Below are 21,307 nucleotides of genomic sequence, written 5' to 3'. Positions count from 1 at the left end.
TAAAATGTGGTTTACGTCAGCGGCCAAAATTAATAAAAACCTTATTCTCTCTAACTTTAAAATTATCTGAGCCTTTGCTAGTCTTCAAAGGTGAAACGGTCAAGACGGACTAATTCTGAGACTCAGCTAGAGTTTTTTCGCTGGATTGCTGATTTAGGGTTACTCTCAACATGAGAGGGTACCTACCCGGAAACATCGTCACACGTGCGCTTCTATACAATAAACCATGATGCCAACATAAACTTTATCTATACTCGAATTTTAGAGTAGCTATATACAGGTAAAATATAAATGTAAAGGTAATCTATAAATATATGTATACAAAATAGAGATAATAACGATATAATAATAATAAAAAACGCATAAAAGTAAAGAAAAGAAAAAACTAATTAGAAATTCTCAATCTTAAGTTTAAGTATGTCAAACATTTAAATAAGCCGTTTAAAAGTAACATCCTGTATTTTGCTTTTAAGCTCTGCAAAGAAACTATTGCGAAAATAGTCTGGCATTGCATTCCACTGCTTAGCTGAGAAGTAAGAAAAGAAGTTAAGACCAAAGGTAGTTGTTTTAAGTTTACTAAGCGGAAGAATGTAGTTGCCACAAAGATTATAGGAAGACTACCAGAGTGAAAACATATTCTTCGTATAAACAAGAAAATGAGCGAGAAAGAAACTCTTAAATAAGAGTATGAGGAAATTCTGAACGCGGTTACAAAACAAGTGCTTATAGCGTATAGATTTTAGAAATAACAAGAGTTTTGATGGGTTTTTTGTTTTGGTTCGGCCCGTGAAAACCTAATAAAACTGACGGCGTTAGCTTAACTGAATTACCAGCCCTCAAGCTATCACGGACATCCAAATAAACTGAACTGTATACCGTAGCAGGGCCTAAAAAAGATCTGAGGCTTTTTTGATATTCCTTTTGGTTCCAGAGAGAATCGATCGATAGTGAAGTCTGACAAAAGAAAATATTTCGACCAATATTCTGGCCCGCAATTTTCGTCAAAATCTAACAAAACTACATACCCTTTGAATTCGTTTAATTGAAGTTAACTCGCGTTAACTAAAACAGATATCAAGTTTGCGGCCTCCAATGAAATTGAGTTTAGGTTTTCGTCGAAAGTCAAGAGTAACATTTCAAGGGTTCAAGAAGAGTAATTGCTATTTATTATCTATTCATTTACTTTATTTTTCTCATTTAACATGTACCTTGTGGTCAGAAATATCCGGAAGTTAACTCACGCGTCGTATCTTTTCTACTTGCATATGTTTCAGCCCGTTACAATGTTCGTAGGGGAAGGATTTTTGATAGCGTATTACTGTCTAAGTAATCTTTTTTTCGATTTGTTGGATGTCTTTTGAAAGCTGGAATGCTAGATATGGAAAAGAAACTAGAGAATTTAGGGTTTGAAGTGACATTCAATCCGCCTGAATACAGGGATTGCTTCTATACCTCGGCTGCATAGGCTCTGGGCACTGAAACCCAGAGCTTGAAGAACATGACTCTTCTATCTCAATGTTTTGGGAAATGTGACAAATCATGATTCACTTCTTTTGTGCAGTGCAATACAACTGTTAACGAAATGTGCAAATCGAGATCTTAGACGAAAGTCCGGGAAAACCCTCAGAAATTGCCAGACTCAGTCCTAAAAAAAAGAAAACAATGTTTCACTGCAAACGCATCTCTTTTGGAACTACGTTTGTCCAAAAAACCAAAAACGAGGAAGGGAAATCAGTGAAACTATTCGCTCCGACGAAGGGCTAACGCTCGAAACGTCAGCTTCTATAATCGTAACAGTGGCCAATTTACCATTTCATCTTTGTTGATATATTCAAATTATTTCGAACCTACTTAACTCTCACTTTTATTTGCCCATTTAAAAAGGAATCATCAAGTGAGAAAGTTTGAAATGCGCTGTTACATAAAGCTTTCAACTTGCCCCCACCTCCCCTCCTCCCTCGCTTTCTTTAACGCAAATAAAACTTGAATTGGTTGACCAGGCTTGACAGTGGCCATGCAACTTCTCAAGATAACATTCCCTGATAAGATTAACACATTTACAAATAAGTCCAGTTATCACTGACTCTTTTCAACGCAGTTTGACACATTTACGCCCAATAATTTATTAGTAATTATGCCAGAATCATGCTCGTTCCTCTAACTGCGGTATTATACACAAACTTATGCCGGTATAATTCATTTGGGTCTATCCGTGACCGTCAAATAGCTTCAATTAAGGTCTTTCAGATCTCACTATTTTTACGGTCGTCAGTTCTGGATCTCAAAGACTCTTTGGATCTGAAGACTGGGAGGCCAGTCTCCAAATGTTACTAAATATGCTAACTTTAAAATCATTCTTCGTATTACAATTCTCGCCCAAACTCATATTTCATTGAGAAACACACCGTCTCTTCGCTTCTTTCAATTAGAATGTTCTCTGCCTAGCATAAGAGAGAATCGCTCAGACTGGGTGTATATCATCCCCTCAGCGAATAAAGTAACACGTGTCTCTGGGATATTAAAAGAAATGTCTTGCTATCTAATTTTTAAATTGAGTCAGCTCTTTGCTAGGTTCAAAATCCGTAACAGTCAATTCAGACAAATTCCAAGAATCAGCAAGATTCTTTTTGTAGGATTTCTGATTTTAGCAAACAAGAGGCTATAACTATTACTTCGGTAGAGATGGGTGTCAATCAGCCACAGTTTAAAAACCAGGCGGCGACAGTGTATTATGAAGGACAATGGAGTTACCGGCAGTTTGAATTCTCTGTTCTATTACCTCAAATCGCCTCTATACGAATTTGTTGCTGGATAAATGGCGATCGCTAAAAGTGCGAGAAACACTAGTACAGATGTAATTAAATGAAAAACTCTGATCTTTGAAACTCAGTCTAAGACTTCAAAGGATGTCACTGTCAGGTTATATTCGTACTGCACCCGAACTAAATTATTTCTGAGATGGCGATCGAGAACTAGAGATTATTCAAATACAACTGAATCAACTCACCCTTTTTTTTGGCCTTCACATTTCGGACTGTGATCGGAATTTCATTGTGAGGTTATGATTTTAGCCAGCCAAATGATTCAATTTGCTTTAAACCAGTCCTTCTGAGATATGGCAAAGAAACAAACAGTTATTTGTTATAAAAATCATACGAATAGAGTTAGGCAAGGTGAGAAAAATGATCCACAGCCCTATCAAACCTTCAAGGTGTTGTTTTTCAAAATCTGTACGTCTACTTAAACGGTACTTTTCGAAATTCCTACTCTGGACATTTGGTTTCACATAGAAAATAGTGTCTAACAGATTTCACTTTCATCTTATTTTAGAGTTTATTGATATTTCAAGGTGTTAATGATAACGATCTAGAATAGGGTCATAAAGGTGGTTTTAACGTAAAACGTATCTCATAGAATAGGAAAGAGGTCAAGATAAGCACTCGTCCTCTAGTTTCCCGCCATTTCGAATAAGAACATGCTCCTTGTTGCGTACAATAACTTGACTTTTATCTCTCTTTGGTCAATACTGAAAGCGGAAATTCTTTACACGTGGACGTGTTATTTCAGTGAAACAACTGTGAAACACACAAGAATCTCTGAGTAGAGTGACGGTTGAGGCTCCGATTGGGTGGTTTGAATACGGAATAACCGAGGAATATCGCTCACGGGTTCAAGATTACAGAATAAATCCCGAGTCTTATACTTAACAATTATTCGCCGAAGGCGAGGTGAATATCTTTGACATTGTTATCCAACTACACCTAGACGAGTACAAATAACGCCATAGACGAGTACAAATATCACGCGGTATTTGTACTCGTCTATTGTAGTACCAGTTAAACAGGTTTCCTCGCATCGCGCGAGCGAAGAATTGGATTGTAGTTACGAAAAAAAACAAAAGTGGCGGACAATTTGAATCATATTTCCGACGAAGAAGAGTCAGAATGACTGGCAAATATAGGTCCAAGTTCATTAGATGAATCGAACGAAGAAAAACAGCATGACGACCAGAAAATTTCTTCATTTAATGAAGAAAATAGAAACAGCGACACAACAACGCGCCAATTCCGTTCCGCTTCGTTTACTTGTGTCACGCACTCCCCATAAATAAATATCCGCGAAACTCACCCACACTGAAAAAACAGTTTGGCGTGTTGGATAATAAATAACTTATTAGACGTTTTGTTGTGTAGTATCGTTGAGTATTTTTGCTCGTTATTTGTATTTTGACCCGCCCTACGAGCTCGTCAAAATACGGCACAACTCGTAAAAATACTCAGCGATACTACACAACAAAACGTCTAATAAGATATGTATATTCACCGAACCTGAGGCGAATAATAGTTTTAGTATAATTTCAGAGCTGTACAACAGAGAAATTTCTAAAATCATAACATTTTAGTAACATTTATTAACATTTTATTTTAACATTTTATTTTAACATTTTATGTAAACCGCGTGGAGTGGTTTATATGGCGTCATCTCAGGAACCGCTCGACCAATCAGATTGCTGGAGACTCTTTGCTCAGCTCTGAATTTATACTAAAAGGTATTAATCTACACCAGGCATTATGGAATATGATTCCTGTTGTATTTTCAGTTTTCAGTGTTTGGGAGACCTAAATGCTTCAGAACCTGATGGATTTTCATATCGGTAAGATCTGAAGCAGGCTTTTCGTGGACTCTGCAGGCATCAAGCAAAGTAAAAAATTCCTCTCTCAGTGTGCAATCGACAAAGACACTGATCCACGCTTTTGTATCTTCGCAACTTAATTACTATAATTCACTTCTTTTTGTTCTTATTAAATATCAGTTTGATCGTTTACAAAAAGTTCAGAAAGGCCACAGCTGGGATAATTTTCTAGATGACGAGATTTTAACACATTACACCGGCTCTCATAGACCTACACTTGCTACCTGTATCGTTCAGAGTTCAATTGAAAGTCTGCTTCTGTCTGTCTTGAAGTCGCTAGACAATCTGAGATCTGTTATCTCTAAAAACCTGCCTCCAGCTATGCTCTTCGCTTGTTTACACAGTACCTCCTTGTCATTCCACGGTCACCTGCTCTAGACTTGTGAACCGCGTTTTTGCTCATACTGCTCCTGCCTTATGGCACTCGTTGCCATGCGTTACCCGTCAGATCCTTTAGGCACATGGCTACTTTTCAGAAAGAACTCAAAACCGTTCAATTTTTAGGAAAGCGTTCAGTACCAGTTTATAATACACGATAAAGGGCTTTTAAATGTATGCATAGTTTTTAGCGTTATTTAAATGTTTTCTTCTTAGTTTATTTTATTAATTATAAGAAAGAACCCATTTACGATACGGGCAGAACAAAGCTCATCAGAACCAAAGTTTGTTTCACCCCTTTATGCTTCTTTTCCCTTTTCTTTTTCGCTCCTTCTAATGGATTTTTCGATGCGCCAGTTGACATGTGGTTGTCTGCAGCTTTATAATTTGGCGATCAGTTACGCCTCCCATAAATTACTTTTGATACCGCATGAGTTCACTTCCAGTTTACTCAATAAAAGTGCCGTTCCTAGTCTGTTAAAACGCTGATAACATGGTTGAAACTGCAAGACTGACCTCAGACAGTTTTCGTTCTTGTGGATATTGTCTATCCGATATCAATCCCCGAGAAAGGATTACCTAAATATAACTCTTTTTTCTAAAAACACCATTTCACAGGAGCGGGTTGGAAATTGCTCGCTCCGAGGATCGACAATGTCGATAGCGTCATATTTCGTACAGCGTAAATAGAATAATTCTGTTGTGCCGTTACCGAGGCAATCAGCCGCAAAAATAGTCCTTTCATCTGTTTAGCTCTGTGTTACAATGCGCTGAGGTCCGCTAAATGCTAAAGTTAATTCCAGATTCTAGACGGTTGGGCTTTGAGGCCTTCAGGATGCTGATACAACCATTTTACAAGCTGACCCTTACGCTCCTGTTTGAAGGTTAAATATTTCGTTCATATCGAGACAGATTTCGTCGAAGTTAGGAGGAAATAATCAAATTTGAAGAAAGGTTTGACATTTCCCAATTTGGTCATGCCACGTGCTTACTGATCGCTTACTGAAAGTGAATGAATCTGTAGAAAGGAAGCCCTTAAAAATTGAAACGCGAAAGCGATGGATCACTTCTTAAAAGTCGCCATGCAGGTGAATTGGAATTTTCTCAATGAACAGTTACTAGAATCAAATCGTGCCAACCAACGCCTTATTGCTGACACCTAGTCCAGCGTAACCTGAACGTTATATATAAAAGCTATAAATCTCCTCAGTATTGCTTAACCGTTCCTCGTCGAAATGTAATAGTTTGGATTGTATGGGCTGCCTCAGTTTCTTAAAATTTTAGTCATTTTCGTAAAACCAATCACTTTCAATCACTATTTACATTATCGCTTTGGCGTTACGCTGTATTCCTCCGTAAAGTTTATATCGGTCGCGCTCCACAAATGACGAGAATAGGACATATTTCGATATTTCTTCACAATTCTGTACAGAAATTGTAACATTTTGTTAACGTTCTGTCAAAATTCTTTACCTCTTGAGGTAAATGTTTATACTCTTCTCTAGAAGTGTTTCATAAATTAGGCTTTCCTCAAAGTGCCAGGGTGTGCAGTCAGAATCAATTAACAAAATTCTTAAACTAATTAACAAAAATCATTGATAAGAATGCAGTGTTAACTCATTTACTCTCTGAATGATTGACACGGGACTCCTTCATATAATTTCAAACCCTTTATAAAAGCTCACGAGTAATGAAATTGCAACATATGAAAATGGGTGAACCAGCTATGGGGGTTCAGTTGTGATTAGACATCGACATGAGAGAAGGTACCATATCACAATCATTTGCTTTGAAAAGCACTTCTAAGGTGTGTGTGCTATCTTATTCAAAATGCAGATGTATCTACCCTGTCGAGAGAGCTTTTTTCGACTTTGTAAATCCTTGTGGCTCCGAATAGCTTCCACAATTTTTCTGGGTTATGTTTATGGAATCAGTAAGCAGCTTGAAAAGATTGTTGTTGAGATTATAGACAGGATTTAAAAAGTTAAAGGAAAAACTTTTGACCCCTCTCTTTATTGCCTGCTAAAGGATTTCAACATTATGAGAGGTGAATTGTCTTATACCTTTCGGAACGTAGAAAATATTTTGGTTTTAGACATGTATTTAAGAGTTATTCCACGAGCGCGCGTTGGATATGAGATGATAGATAGCCAACGAGACGCGTAGCACCAAGTTGGCTAGAATAATGTCATATCTAACAAGCGCGAGTGGAATAATTGTTTTATTAAAAAAAACGCCTCCAAGATATTAGACAAGTCTTCTCGACTTTATTTTGTAAGAAGAAACCGGATTTGACGATGTACAGATATTAGATTATGGTATATTGGCTCGTATACCGTAGTGGCTAAGCCAATAAAAAGTCTTGAATTACATTATCCAATGATCCAGTTTTTAATAAAAATGATTAGCCAACAAGTGGAAGAATTTAGTGGAATTCAATTAGTATTACATTGGTGACAGACCTCGCTTTGTAAGATATGAATTAACTAGATAAGTATATTGAAAAGAGTTCTCTTTTTTGGTTTATAGAACAAAGCGGGTTTGACAATGATCATCTGAATGATGGTCGAATGAGCCTGCGATGCTGCGCGTTCGGAGCAAACACTTTATTGTACATAGTGATTGAGTTCTCAGATATATTGCGTTGCCAAGGTAACTGAAAAAAAAACTTCTTAAAAGGGGAGACCCTTAGGCTCCTAAGAACAAACTCCTCTCAAATATTTGAGGAGAAAATTACGAATGAAGCGCATTTGCTAAAGAGAGGCTACCCAGAGGACCCTCATTAGCACAACCCTCTCAGAAGTGAATTAAAAAACATGAATTTAGCTCTTCAACAGAAAAAAAAAGACGAACCAACGAATCTTGCCTTTTGTTACAAAATAGGATCGGGACGACAAAAACCGATAGACATTATAGTAGAGTGCTAATTTAAGTGGACGCGCAAAATTGAATGATGTCAATTAACGATTATCTTTGTAATTAGCGAAACAGAGACTTTTGTGACCAAGACAAATTAAATCGATTCCTATAAAGTTGATTGCGCCTGAAACCTATCTAGTTCTCAATTTATATTTACCCAACTAAAAAGGAATCATCAAGTGAGAAAGTTTCAAATGCACTGTTACATAAGGCTTTCAACTTGCCTCCCACCCCCTCCCTTGCTATCTTGAACACAAATAAAACCTGTTTCTATTGCCACTTTATCTACACATTTTTAATTACGGCTGAATCAGAACAGGTTAATATCTACTTAATAAGTTGCCAATCCTATAAAGCACCCTCATTCCAATAAGCTCCCCTTTTGTCAGCCGAGATTTTGCAGAAGTGCCCAAGCACTTATTTGAGGAGGTACATTAAGCAGAATTGGTTGATTAGGTTTGAAAGAGGCCATGCAACTTCTCAAAATAAGATTTTCTGATAGGATTATTACATTTAAAAAATAATTCAAGATTTCACGGAGTTTTTGCAACGCAGTTTGACGCATTTACGCCCAAGAATTTTGGTAATCATGCCGGAATCATGCTCGATCTTCTGACTACAGTATTACACAAAAAATTATCCCGGTATGGTTTATCTGAACTTATCAGTGACCGTCAAATAGCTTCAATGAAAGTCTATCAGATCTCACTATTTTTACTGCTCGTCAGTTCTGCATCTCAAGGGCTCTTTGGATCTGAAGACTGGGAGGCCAGTCTCAAAATGTTTCAAAATGTGCTAACTAAAAATCATTCTCCGTATTACAATTTTCGCCCAAGCACATATTTCATTGAGAAACACACCGTCTCCTCGCTCCTTGCAATTGGAATATTCTCTGCCTAGCATATGAGAGAATCGCTCAGACTGGAAGTATATCATCCTCTCAGCGAATAAAGTAGCACGTGTCTCTAGGATATTAAAAGAAACGTCTTGCTATCTAGTCAAATCGGCTTTTTGCTAGTCTCAAAAACCGAAACAGTCACGACATACAAATTCCAAGAATCAGCAAGATTCCTTTTGTAGGATTGTTGATTTTAGCCAACAAGAGGCTCCAACTAATATTTCGGTAAGGAAGGGTGTCATTCCGCCACAGTTTAAAAAACAGGCGTCAGCGTATTATGAAGGACAGTGGAGTTGCTGGCGGTTTGGATTCTCCATTCTATCACATCAAATCGCTTGTAAAGGAATTTTTTGCTGGATAAATGGCGCTCGCTAAAAGTGCGAGAAACACTCGTACAAATGTAATTAAATGAAAAACTCTGATCTTCGAAGCCCGGTCTAAGACTTCAACAGATGTCACTGTCAGGTTATATTCGTGCGGCACCCAAACTAAATTATTTCTGACTTAGCAATCGAGATTATTCAAATACAACTGAATGAGTTCACCTTTTTTTTTTCACCTTCACATATCAGACTGTCATCGGAATGTCACTGTCGGGTTATATTTATACAATTCTCCGTGAGAATTTTTCAGTCCCTCCAACGTTACAGCGATAAATAAAGATTTTATGTCGTTTAGTACTTACAGTGTTCTGAGCTCTCTAGTCCTGTCGAAAACTCCCAGGGGTAAGTTCTTTAACTGATTATTGGACAAGTCCCTGTCAACAAGAAGTCATCCATCACGTCGAATGGTTAGATTTGCAATGTCAGAGAACACGTAGAATTTTATATGACTCTTACCGGGTGGAGAGGGCTCAAAAAAGCTGCTGATTTAAATTTCACCTTGAAATACATAAGTAAGGATGGGCCTTAACCTTAACAAATCTCAGTTAACTATGATTTCCTATCTCATCTGAGACAAATAAAATTAATCGATTAGGTTTGAAGGAAGGCTTTTTCGATGAATATGAGGTGGGACGCTAGAATGGTTACAATCCCATCGATAAAATTTACGTCGCGGACAACGAACATAAAGCAACATTTTCTAAAGCTCGCCAAAGACTTGATAACGGATTATTAGGTAAACTAAAGCTTTTCACACATTGTTTTTCACACATTTATTTTTTTCATATTATATGAATAAACCCAACGTGAACAACTGATTCTAAATGGTCCAAGCGAGTCCGTTATTAAAGCAAAAGACCACACTTTCTATCGGTTTACTGGTGTAATAACCCACGCGGGGTGTAAGAAGTCGTAAAGAGGTTTACGTCAGCAGTCAAAATTAAAGAAACCTTATGCTCTCTGACTTTCTCAGCCTTTGCTAGTCTTCAAAAGTGAAACAGTCAAGACGGAAAAATCACCAAAATAAGCGAGTCTCTCTTTTTTTTCTTTTTTTTTTCCTTTTTCCAAAGGATTTCTGATTTTAGCAAATAAGAGACTCCAACTAACATTTCGGTGAGGAAGGTTGTCAATCAGCCACAATTAAAAAAAAGAAAACAAAAAAACAAAACAAAAACAAAACAAAAAACAAAAACAGACGATGAAGTTGCGGCGGTTTGGATTTTCCATTCTAGAACCTCAAATCGAATGTGTTGCTCAATAAATGGCAATCCCTAAAAATTTCGAGAAACACTTGCACAAATGTAATTAAATGGCATGCTCTGATCTTTCAAACCCGGTCTAACATTTTAAAAAGTGTCATAGTCAGGTTATATTCATACGGCATCCGAACTTCATTCTTCCTGAGATATCAATCAAGATGGGAAAGGAATTAACTGGACTTACTGCAATAACTAGAGATTATTCCAATACAACTGAATTCACCTTTTTTTCCTTTTAACCATCGGACTGCTATAATACATTAAGGTAACTTACGAAATTCATAGTCGTGGATTTGATTTTTCATTCACTCTAACAGCATTTATTTGGCATTAGGTCCAATTTTAACATCAAAAGTGAAATCAAGAAAGTCGTCGAAGCTCCTTGTCGCATTGCAAGTGTTCCCAACAGGTACCTTATCGAGTCCAAGTGATATATTTTGATTAAGCCATAAATCACGATAACGTGCTGTGCGCTCTTTGTTACATTGCTGCAGAGATATATCAGTGACATACATCGGAAGAAAATTACCTTTACGCTGTACTTTTAATCATCTCAGTTGATAGTCTTTCACCGTTAACTATGGTGAAGTAATTTTTTGCTCTTTGGAATATTTTCTCCATAAAGGTTTTGTGATCGATTTTAATTTGCTTCCCTTCAAGAAGACTTTTCTATTTAGCTGCAGCACAAACGATGTTCATATTTCCCATGTAATGCACCTTTTCGCGTGACCAATTGTAGTTATTGAAGCTAAGAGGACTTTTCCACTTCTATGTATAAAACTCGAGTCCCGGAGTTGCCGAACAGAGCATTATGATGAGCTTGAACCATTTTTAAGATTGACTTCGCTCTAGACAGATTTTAAGGAAAAATTATAATAGTATTGCGTAACGGTCTAAGATCCCTAGATCACGGTCTACCTAACTATCAATTTGATCGTTAACAGAAAGTTCAGAACGCCGCAACTAGGGTAATTGCACAAACTAAGAAATTTGAACACATTGCATCAGCTCTCATAGACCTACTCTTGCCTCCTGTATCATTCAGAGCCCAATTCAAAATCTGTTTCTTTCTATTTTTAAGTCGTTAAACTATCTAAGATCTGTTATCTCTATAACCTGCCTCCAACTATGCTCTTCGCTAACCTACACAATCTCCTCTGTTCGTTTCCCAATCACCTGCTCTAGACTCGGGGGATCACGATTTTGCTCATGCTGCTCCTGCCTTATGAAATTCGTTGCCGTACGTTACCAATCATATACTTTAGCCGCGTAGCTACTTTTAAGAAAGAACTCAAAACGTTTCTTTTTAGGAAAGCGTTGCTCTCTAGTTTTTGATAAATGATAAGGCGCTTTTAAACAAGCGCATAGTTTCTAGCGTTATTTAAATAGTTTTCTTTTTTTGCTTATTTTGTTAATTTTATTCAAGAACCCATTTAATTACGATACGGGCAGAACAAATTTAAAGGTCATCAATTTCGTCCCTTCTTGCTTCTTTTCCTTCTTCTTTTTCTTTCCTTTTCCTTTTCATGGATTCGTCGATGCGCCAGTTGACATGTGCCTTTTATAGGGGTGGTTGTCTGCAATTTTATAACTTGGCGATTAGTTACATCGCCTTTAAATTACTTTTGATACCGCATGAGTTCACTTCCAGTTTATTCTAGATAAGTGCCGTTCCTAGTCTGTTACAACGCTGATGACATGGCTAAAACTGCAAAGCTGACCTCTGACACTTTTTGTTCTTCTGGATATTGTCTATCCGATACCTTAATGTACATCTATTTGTGAAAACACCGTCTCAAAGGAGCGGTTTTGGAATTTGCTCGCTCCGAGGATCGGCAATGTCGATAGCGTCATATCTTGTACAATGCAGGAATAGTTTCGTTGTGCCGTTACCATGCTAATCACCCTTTTCCCTTTGTGTAGCTCTGTAATTCAATGTGCGGAGGTCCTTATATGCCAATATTCATTCTAGATTCCAGACTGTTGGATTTTGAGACCTTTAGGATGTTGATACAACCATTTTACAGAATGACCCACACGCTTCTCTTTGCAGGCTGAATATTTCGTTCATAGTGAAATAGATTTCACCAAAGTTAAGAGGAAACAATCAAATCTGAAGAAAGGTATGTCATGTGTGTGATTGACACTTCCCAATTTGGACATACCATGTGCTTAGTGATAGCCCGTCGAATGTGAGTGAATCTGTAGAAAAGGAAGCCCTTAAGATTGAGACAAGAAAATGATGGGTAATTTCCTATAAGTCGCCGTGCAGGTGAATTTAAATTTCCTAAAAGAACAGTGATTAGAATGAAATCGTGTCAACCAACGCCTCATGATTGTTGACACTTAGCCCAGCGTAAACTGAGAGTTCTACGTGAAAGTTAAAAATCTCCTCAGTATAGCTTAGCCGTTCCTCGTCGATATGTAATAGTTTTGGAGTAATAGATTGGGTTGTCTCAGTTTCTTAAACTTTAGTCATTTTGGTAATATCAATCATCTTCAATTACCATGTACATTATCGCATTGTCATTACGCTGTATTTCTCCGTAGATTTTTCATCGGTCGCGCTCCAAAAAAAAACGAGAAAAGGAGATATTTCGCTATTTCTTCACAATGCTGTACAGAAATATCAACATTCTGTTAACGTTCTGTTAACATTCTCTACCTCTTGGGGTAATTGTTTGTACTGTTCTGAAGAAGTGTTTCATAAATTAGGCTTTCCTCAAAGTGCCAGGGTGTGACAGTCAAAATCAATTAACAAAATTCTTAACCCAATTAACAAAAATCATTGATAAGAGTGCAGTGTTAACTCATTTACTCTCTGAATGATTGACACGCGATATCTTCATATAATTTCAAACCCTTCACAAAAGCTCACGAGTACTGAAATTGCAACATATGAAAATGGGTAAACTAGCTATTGGGGTTCAGTCGTGATTGGACATCGACATGACAGAAAGTACCATATCACAATTATTTGCCTTGAATAGCACTTCTAAGGTGTGTGTGCTATCTTATTTAAAATGCAGATGTATCTACCCTGTCGAGAGAGGTTTTTTCGATTCTGTAAATCCTTGTGGCTCCGAACAGCTTCCATAATTTTTCCTGGGTTATGTATATGGAATCAGTTAAAAGCTCGAAAAGATTGTTGTTGAGATTATGGACAGGATTTAAAAGTTAAAGGAAAACTTTTGACCCCTCTCTTTATTGTCTGCTAAAGGATCTCATCATTATGACAGATGACCTGTCTTATACCTCTCCTCAGAGCACTTGAAAATGAGGTTCGAACAAAACTTTATTTTTAGAAATTAAATGTTAAAGTGCACCTAAGCCCAAATTTTTTTTTCGCTTAACGAAATAAGTTTTCCTTTTTATTTTTTCTGAGTATTGCTGTGCAAAAAATTTTTAATTTGCTCAAATCTTTAATTTTCTGTGCCCAGTCAAAATAAAATCGGCCACCACCTTGTCCCACGACCGAGTTTAAAGAGGAATGGCTCTAGCGGGTAATGTGACGTCAAATCGATAACACGAAAGTCTGCATTTCACACATTTTCACTTGTTTGGGAAGGTTGTCGTCGATATTGTCCGAAATATGCCGACTGGGTGTGTTGTATGAGGAATGTATGAAGCGCGATACCCTCTTGCAAATTTCGCACTTCAGCTTTGAATTACGCATCGATGCCTCGTCATCTTTGTTTTAGTTTTTGTAAGAATGGAGTAAAGCACTCTGTTGTGTTTGCTTGACATTTTTCCATGTGAGATTTTCGCGTTGAACCTTTGACGTCACCTCCTCTGAGTCCTGCAATGAACTTTCGGAACATGGTCAAATAATGGCGGACGCGAAATCGTGAATTTAACGGCTCGAAAAAAGATAGTTCTGGGGCTCGGTCTAGACAGAAATTTGGCAGAGTATGCGAGACACACTGAACACAGAAATGAAAAAAAAATTATGTACTAAAATTTTGATCTCAGGGGCACTTTAAATATCAAGCAGTACTTTTCGCCACTGAAAAGCACATTGAGTCATTTCATACCACGAAATGCTTAGCGATAGGTATCGTTTTAACTGCCTGCATTTTACTTTGGTGGATCCAAACTTTTTATTCCCTGCTCTTGAGAATGAGACGTCCCCTAACCCATCAAGCCCGGTTATTGATGTAAAGATATCTGATTAAATAATAAAGTTGAGAGGGTGCTATGGTTTCTTTACTCGCAAACCATCTCTAGCCTCGTTTTGTTCGCCAATGATAACGAGATAAATTTTAGCTGGAAGAAATTTGCGTTCGAGCTTTGCAAATAGCGAAAAGGCAGGCAAGTGGTGGGCAAAGCTTTGACTTAGGACTCTTAAGACTTCTGACTTAGGATTTTAAACCAATCAGAGTCAGCTTTTAATGAAATGAAAAGGTGCTCTAGTTTAGTCATGGAGTAAAGACCCAATTAATAAGTGCATAATGATTATTAATAGTTATGTGAATATTCACAACAGCATAACTGTTTTGACTCTTGCAGCTTGCTTGTGTTCTGTCGTTCGTTTGTGGAAAGTTTTACCAGTCTGGCTGATAATGAAGTAAGACGATTGAAGATGTGATGTCGTGAACAAGTTATGCATAGGGCTTGATTTTCATTGGCTCTAATGGTTCAAATCAGGAATCATTTTTGTACTGTCATCGGTTTCTGTGCCACGTTGATATTGCTTAAGGGCTATGGGGTGTCCTAGGAGAGTAAATAGGCACTGGTGCAAGAGGGCAGAGATATGTCTAATTCTGCACAGGAAAAGAGCGAAGCGAACTGAACCAGCGAAACAGATATATCCTGGCGCGGAACTGAGTACTGTACTACATCTAAACATCATTTAAACATTAACTGAAGTCCCTTAATGCGGCTAGAGCTGCATAGAGCTGGAGCTCGGACAATCCATGAAATATTAACTTATGAATGTGTTACTTACAGGTGATACAACTTGGAGTTGTAATTGAAGACTCTAGGTGGTAGCTCCTTAATTTGGTTATCATTCAAGGACCTAAGAAATGGAGATAGCCTATTATCAGATCTCTCCTCCATTCCAAGAGTTAGTCGATGTCATTGAGTCCTTTTCACCATTTTTTGTAAAAATTAAGTTCGATAACTTAAACTGGGTATGTGTCAAAGTACCATTTGAAGAGTGTTGCAAATTCTCTCAATGGACAAAAATGAAGCAAATTAGTTGTCACATTCAGTGCATCTGATCAAGATTTTGTTCTTAATATTTTCCCCTAGCAAGTTTAGGTTTTTCAAACTTCTGAACGATATTCCAGACAGAACCCTGCTTTACTTCATTGGAAATTGCTAAACTCAATCCTAAAAAAAACGTTGTCTCACTGCAAACTTAACTCTTTTGGAATGACGTGACTTTGTTAAAAAAAAAGGGGGAAATCAGTGAGACGTTCTTCCTTTTTAGGATTGAGTATGGAAACTTCCAATTGATTAAAGACGGACTAGAGGAGTCGGATGCATATTATCCATGCCTGAAAAAATTTTATTACATCCATCACCGCCTCCCGTTTCATCTGTCACTTGCTCACAAACATACGTTTCAGCTTCGCAAAAGGCTGTTATTGGGAAGCATTGGTCGTAATTTGACCTATTTAGCTGTTTGTTTGCAATTGTATTCGGTCAAACTTTATTCTGTTTAAACCTTATTTGTATCTGTATTTTCATAGACCAAATACTACAAATTTGTGGGATACATTACTCGCGAATGGACATGTGTTTCGGTATAGTTCTGAAATAGTTAATGTAAAGTTAATAACTTACAGACTACTCAGGCTGAATAGTCTCGCAAATCAGTCATCAGGCATTTTGTCTTAACTTTCTGAGTGCGTATGGAAATTTTAGCGAAATATTTTAGGGGATAACATACGTCGTTAAATATCTACAGTAGGCTGAGGTACTGATTGGAACCCAAATCCCAATAGCAAGAATAATAATTTAGGTGCGCATTCAACATTTTGTTTTGTTTTGTTTTGTTTTGCGTTTTGTTTTGTTTTGTTTTATTCTTGTTTTTGTTTCTCTTTTGTTATATTTTTTTTCCCACCTTGAATTGCTATCTTTTCTTCGGTGCTAAAGATGTCTGACTGAGCATTCCTTGAACCTTGCAAAACATCTGCACCCCTGATACATTTTGGTCTGGTACACTTATTCTAGAGTATTTGACATTGAGAAAATGCCAACTAACTGCAAGTGGTCTTTACCACTAAAACGAGAAGCCCAACTACGTAAAACATACATAAGCAGTACATTTCGCCATTGAAAAGCGCAGCGAATCATTTCTTCCCACGAAACACATGTTGATATGTGGTCTTTTAACTGCGTGCATTTTAATTCGGTGGATCCAAAGTTTTTATTTCCTGCCCTCGAGAATGATAAGTTCCCCAGCCTATCGAGCCTGATTATTGTTGTGGAGATCTCTGCTTAAATAGTAAAGTTGAGAGAGTGCCAAGAATTTAAGATTTGACTAAAGTTTTTAAACCACTCAAAGTCATCTTGTGATAAAATTTAACAGAGACCTAATCTGTAAGTGCACAACGATTACTAATATTTATGTGACTATTCATAACAGCATAAATGTTTTGATTCTTGCAGGTCCTTTGTGTTCAATCCATTTTTTGTGAAAAGTCTAACCAGTCTTGCTGATGATGAAGTAAGGCGAATGGACACGTAATGTTGTAACCTGTTATATCTAAGGCTTGATTTGTATTAGCTTTAATGGTTCGAGTCATGAATTTTTGCCTTATCGTTCTCAGTCTCCGAGCCACAGATATCAATAATATAACGTGCTAGTGAGCGTTCTAAAAGAGTAAATAGGAACTAGGACGAGGGGACAGAAATTGATCTATTTTCGCACGGGAAAAGAGAGAAACCAGTAACTACAGTTACCGCCTAGCCTGTTACGGGACTGAGAAGAGAGCACTGAAATAACATCATTTCAAAATTTTTATAAAGTCCCTTAATGCAGCTGAGGCTGCATGGAACTGGAGTTTGGCAAAAAAATTACTTAGATCAATTTTTCAAATAGCCAACTTTTTTCAGTTCAGCATATGCATTCATTGTATGCAAAAAGTCCAAATCATTCTATTATTTTTATCATGATAGCTCGCGTCGAGGGAAAAACCACATGGAAAGTGTTCCTATGACTTGTTTTGAAACTAAATGAGGTAAGTTAGTTACGATTGAAATCGCATTTCTGGTAAATACAAAGCCGTGATTTGAAGATTAAGGTAAATTTGGCCTTCAGAACAGTTTTTTAGAGGTATCGTAGTGATATTATAACTTTTGATCAGGTGATGACATGGGTTGAAGAAATTAGATTAATAAAAGTACTTAATGTCCCTTCAACAACTTTTTTGAAAGGTGTGGTACTGATGACAATGAGAATGGTATTTGAATCAGAATTTGGAATCGCATTGTTGGTAAATGATTTGAGTCAATTCAGATGTTTTAAGCCTGTGATGGTATCAGTATAAGTCCCTTAAAATTTTGTGTCGTGGAGCACGCAATGGATGTTTTTTCACGCAAAACTTTTACAGCTCCAAAAATCGAATGAATAAATCGTTACGCACTTTTTTTGATGTTTTGCGTAAACGTTCATTGGGGTTTTGAAATTATTTTTCTTTTTTTTTCTAGAATAATTCGTTGTCAATGGTCATCAAGATGTGTTCGCTTATGAAAACGAAATAGATGTCCTCAAAGAGCGGAATTCGTCACCTATCATGGTTAGAAATCTTATTTAAGTATCCAGAAACTGATGAGAAAAGACACTTGCCTCTGTTTAACTCACACGCTCTAACAGTCATGCCACTCTCTTTTAATCGCATATTAAGGCTATCGGAGACCCTTGAACTTAAATACTTTAAGACCCAGCTTTTAACAAAAACTGTAGCTTTACAAACTCTTTCTGATGCAAGAAACCAAAAAAGGAGCTTAACATCAATGTTAATGAGATTGCAATGTTAATGAAGAGATTTTTAGGTCATATTCTAAACAATCCATCAAACATTAACTTATGAATGTATTACTTACAGGTGAGTCAACTCGGAGTTGTTATTGAAGACTCCAGGTGGTAGCTCCTTGATTTTATTTCCATTAAAGTACCTAAGAAATGGAAATAACTAAGTTTAAGATATATGCGTTATTAACCAAGCGTGAGGTCAAGAGGGCTGGATATTGGCCGAATTCTGTTTTTGCATTTTTATTGACCGAGATTTTAAAGAAGTGCCCAGGCGTTAATTCGAGGAAGTACGTTAAACAGAACTAGTTGATTTGGTTTTACAGAAGCCATGCAACTTCTTAAGATATAAATCCCTGATAGGATTATTACATTTACAGATAGTTCAAGATTTTTGCAACGCAGTTTGACGCATTTACGCATAAGTAATTATGCCGGAATCATACTCGATCTTCTGACAACAGCATTATACACAAACTTATGCTGGTATAATTCATCCGAGCCTATCAGTGACCGTCAAATAGCTTCAATTAAGGTCTTTCAGATCTCACTATTTTTACTGCTCATCGGTTCTGGATCTCGAAGACTCTTTGAATCTACAGACTGCGAGGCCAGTCTCCAAATGTTTATAAATATACTAACTTTAAAATCATTCTCAGTATTACAATTTTCACCCAAACACATACTTATTTCATTGAGTGACCGTCTTTTCACTCCTTAAAAATGGAATGTTCTCTGCGTAGCATATGAGAGAATCGCTCAGACAGGGTGTATATCATCTCCTCAGCGAATAAAGTGGCACGTGTCTCTGGGATTTCAAAAGAAACGTCATGCTATCTAACTTTTCTAAACTTACTCAGCTATTTGCTAGTCTCCAAAACCGAAACAGTCATGACGGACAAATTCCAAGAATCAGCAATATTGTTTTTGTAGGATTGCTGATTTGAGAAACCAAAAGGCTCCAACTAGTATTTCGGTAAGGACAGGTGTCAATCAGCCACAGTTTAAAAACCACGCGTCAGCGTATTAGAAAGGACAATGGAGTTGCCCTCGGTTTGGATTCTCTATTTTATAACTTCAAAGCGCTTCCCAACGAATTTGTTGCTGGATAAAGGACCACCGCTGAAAGTGCAAGAAACACTCGCAGAAATGTAATTAAATGATAAACCCTGATCTTGGAGGGCCGGTCTAAGATTTCAATGAATGTCACTGTCAGGCTACATTCATACGGCACCCGAGCTAAATTATTTCTGAGATGGGGATCAAGAGGGAAAAGACTGAAACGAGTCGGACTGTTATCATGTATTAAAGTAACTTATGAATTACATAAGGTCGTCTATTTGAGGTTCCATTTACCTTAAAAAGCAATTATTTGGGTCTTGTTCCAGTCTAAATATTTTCAAGAAAATCAAGAAAGCCGTCGAAGCTCTGCGTAGCAGTGTAAGTGTTTCCAACAAGTTCGTTATCGAGTTCAAGTGATGTTTCGCCATAAATCGCCGTAACGTGCTGTGCGCTCTTTTTCATATATTGTCTGAGATCCCTACATCGCGGTCGACATATACCGAACAGACGGTGTGGTTATCATTTCTTGTGATAGTCATATCCAGTGTATGGTTACAATCAGTGATCGCCTCTGGCAGGTCTACGTTCAATAAGACATAGCTCTAGAAACTACAAAGCTCGGTGAAAATCACCTTTTTGATGTACTTTTTACACACCAAACGAGAAATACGATACTTTTTTATCGGTTTCTCTCGCCTTGATGAAACCTGAAATAAATGCCAACTTTCTTGACAAAAAGTGGATTGTTTTCCGGAAAATTTAACCATTGGGATTCAACAATCCAGAACAACCAGGCTCTAAACTGTTACATAGAGTTCGTACTGCAAACGTTTATGGTGCAGACTTTCTCGTCTTCGTTTGGTGGGGAGATAGGGTTTGTGAAAAGAGACTGGGGGCTTTGGGGCGAGGATGTAGAGCTAGACCGGCGGTGTTTTATCGCTCGCCGTGCGTTGACTTTTTTTCTCCCCCGACTTTATATTTTTCATTCGCAAGTAGTGAAATTCTGCCCGAAACCACCTCAGTCCCTCCCATTACTCACCTGGATGTAACAGCAGTAAATAAAGATTTACCTTGGTTGGTACTTACAGTTCTTTGAGCCATGCAATCCTTTTCAAAACTAACAGGGGTAAGGTGAACTGATTATAGGACAAGTCCCTATCAACAAGAAATCATTTCATTAGGTAGTTAGATTTACATTGTTAAATAATGCTGAGAACTTTACATGACCCTCACCGGGTGGAGAGGGCTAAAAAAGTTGCTGATTTAGTTTTCACTTCAAAATAAATGGTAAGGATGGGCCTTAACGTTACCAAATATCAATTAACTATGATTTCCTATCTCATCTGAGACAAATAACATTGCTCGATTAGCTTTGAAGGAAGGGTTTTCGATTAATATGAAGGACTCTCCAAACAAGTAGCCATGATAAAACTCTTTGGTAAAAGTATTACATAGAAAGATAATTCACGATTTCTCTAAATCGGTGAAAATTTTAACTTTTATGATTTTTCAGTTATCAAAAAAAAAACAAAACTCTATGTCAGCGTTAAGGATGGTATGCTACTCATACTGGTGTATCACAAACCAATCAGATTGTCTCATAAGGGTATGTATCACGTGCCAATCAGATTGCCGCATTTTTGGTGTATCACAAACCAGTCAGATTGTCGCATTAGAGTATGAATCAAGTACCAAGCAGATCAGAGAACTGGGGTATGCTTGCACAAATTA

General features: G+C 37.3%; 1 long non-coding RNA gene across 1 annotated transcript; it reads right to left on the bottom strand.

Annotated features, from left to right (window-relative positions):
• Positions 1–15,477: 15,477 nt before the first annotated feature.
• On the bottom strand, positions 15,478–20,731 carry LOC148742894 (uncharacterized). The gene is made up of 3 exons (XR_015990024.1): positions 20,663–20,731; positions 18,589–18,660; positions 15,478–15,550 (listed from the first exon to the last, which is right to left on the bottom strand). It is a non-coding gene; the product is annotated as an uncharacterized LOC148742894 (long non-coding RNA).
• Between the last annotated feature and the right edge of the window lie 576 nt (positions 20,732–21,307).

Source organism: Stylophora pistillata, chromosome 1 (assembly GCF_964205215.1).
Source record: "Stylophora pistillata chromosome 1, jaStyPist1.2, whole genome shotgun sequence".
In the NCBI taxonomy this organism is placed as follows: domain Eukaryota; kingdom Metazoa; phylum Cnidaria; class Anthozoa; order Scleractinia; family Pocilloporidae; genus Stylophora; species Stylophora pistillata.
Note: the sequence above shows the minus strand (reverse complement) of the source record. Positions and strands in the feature narration are given on the sequence as shown.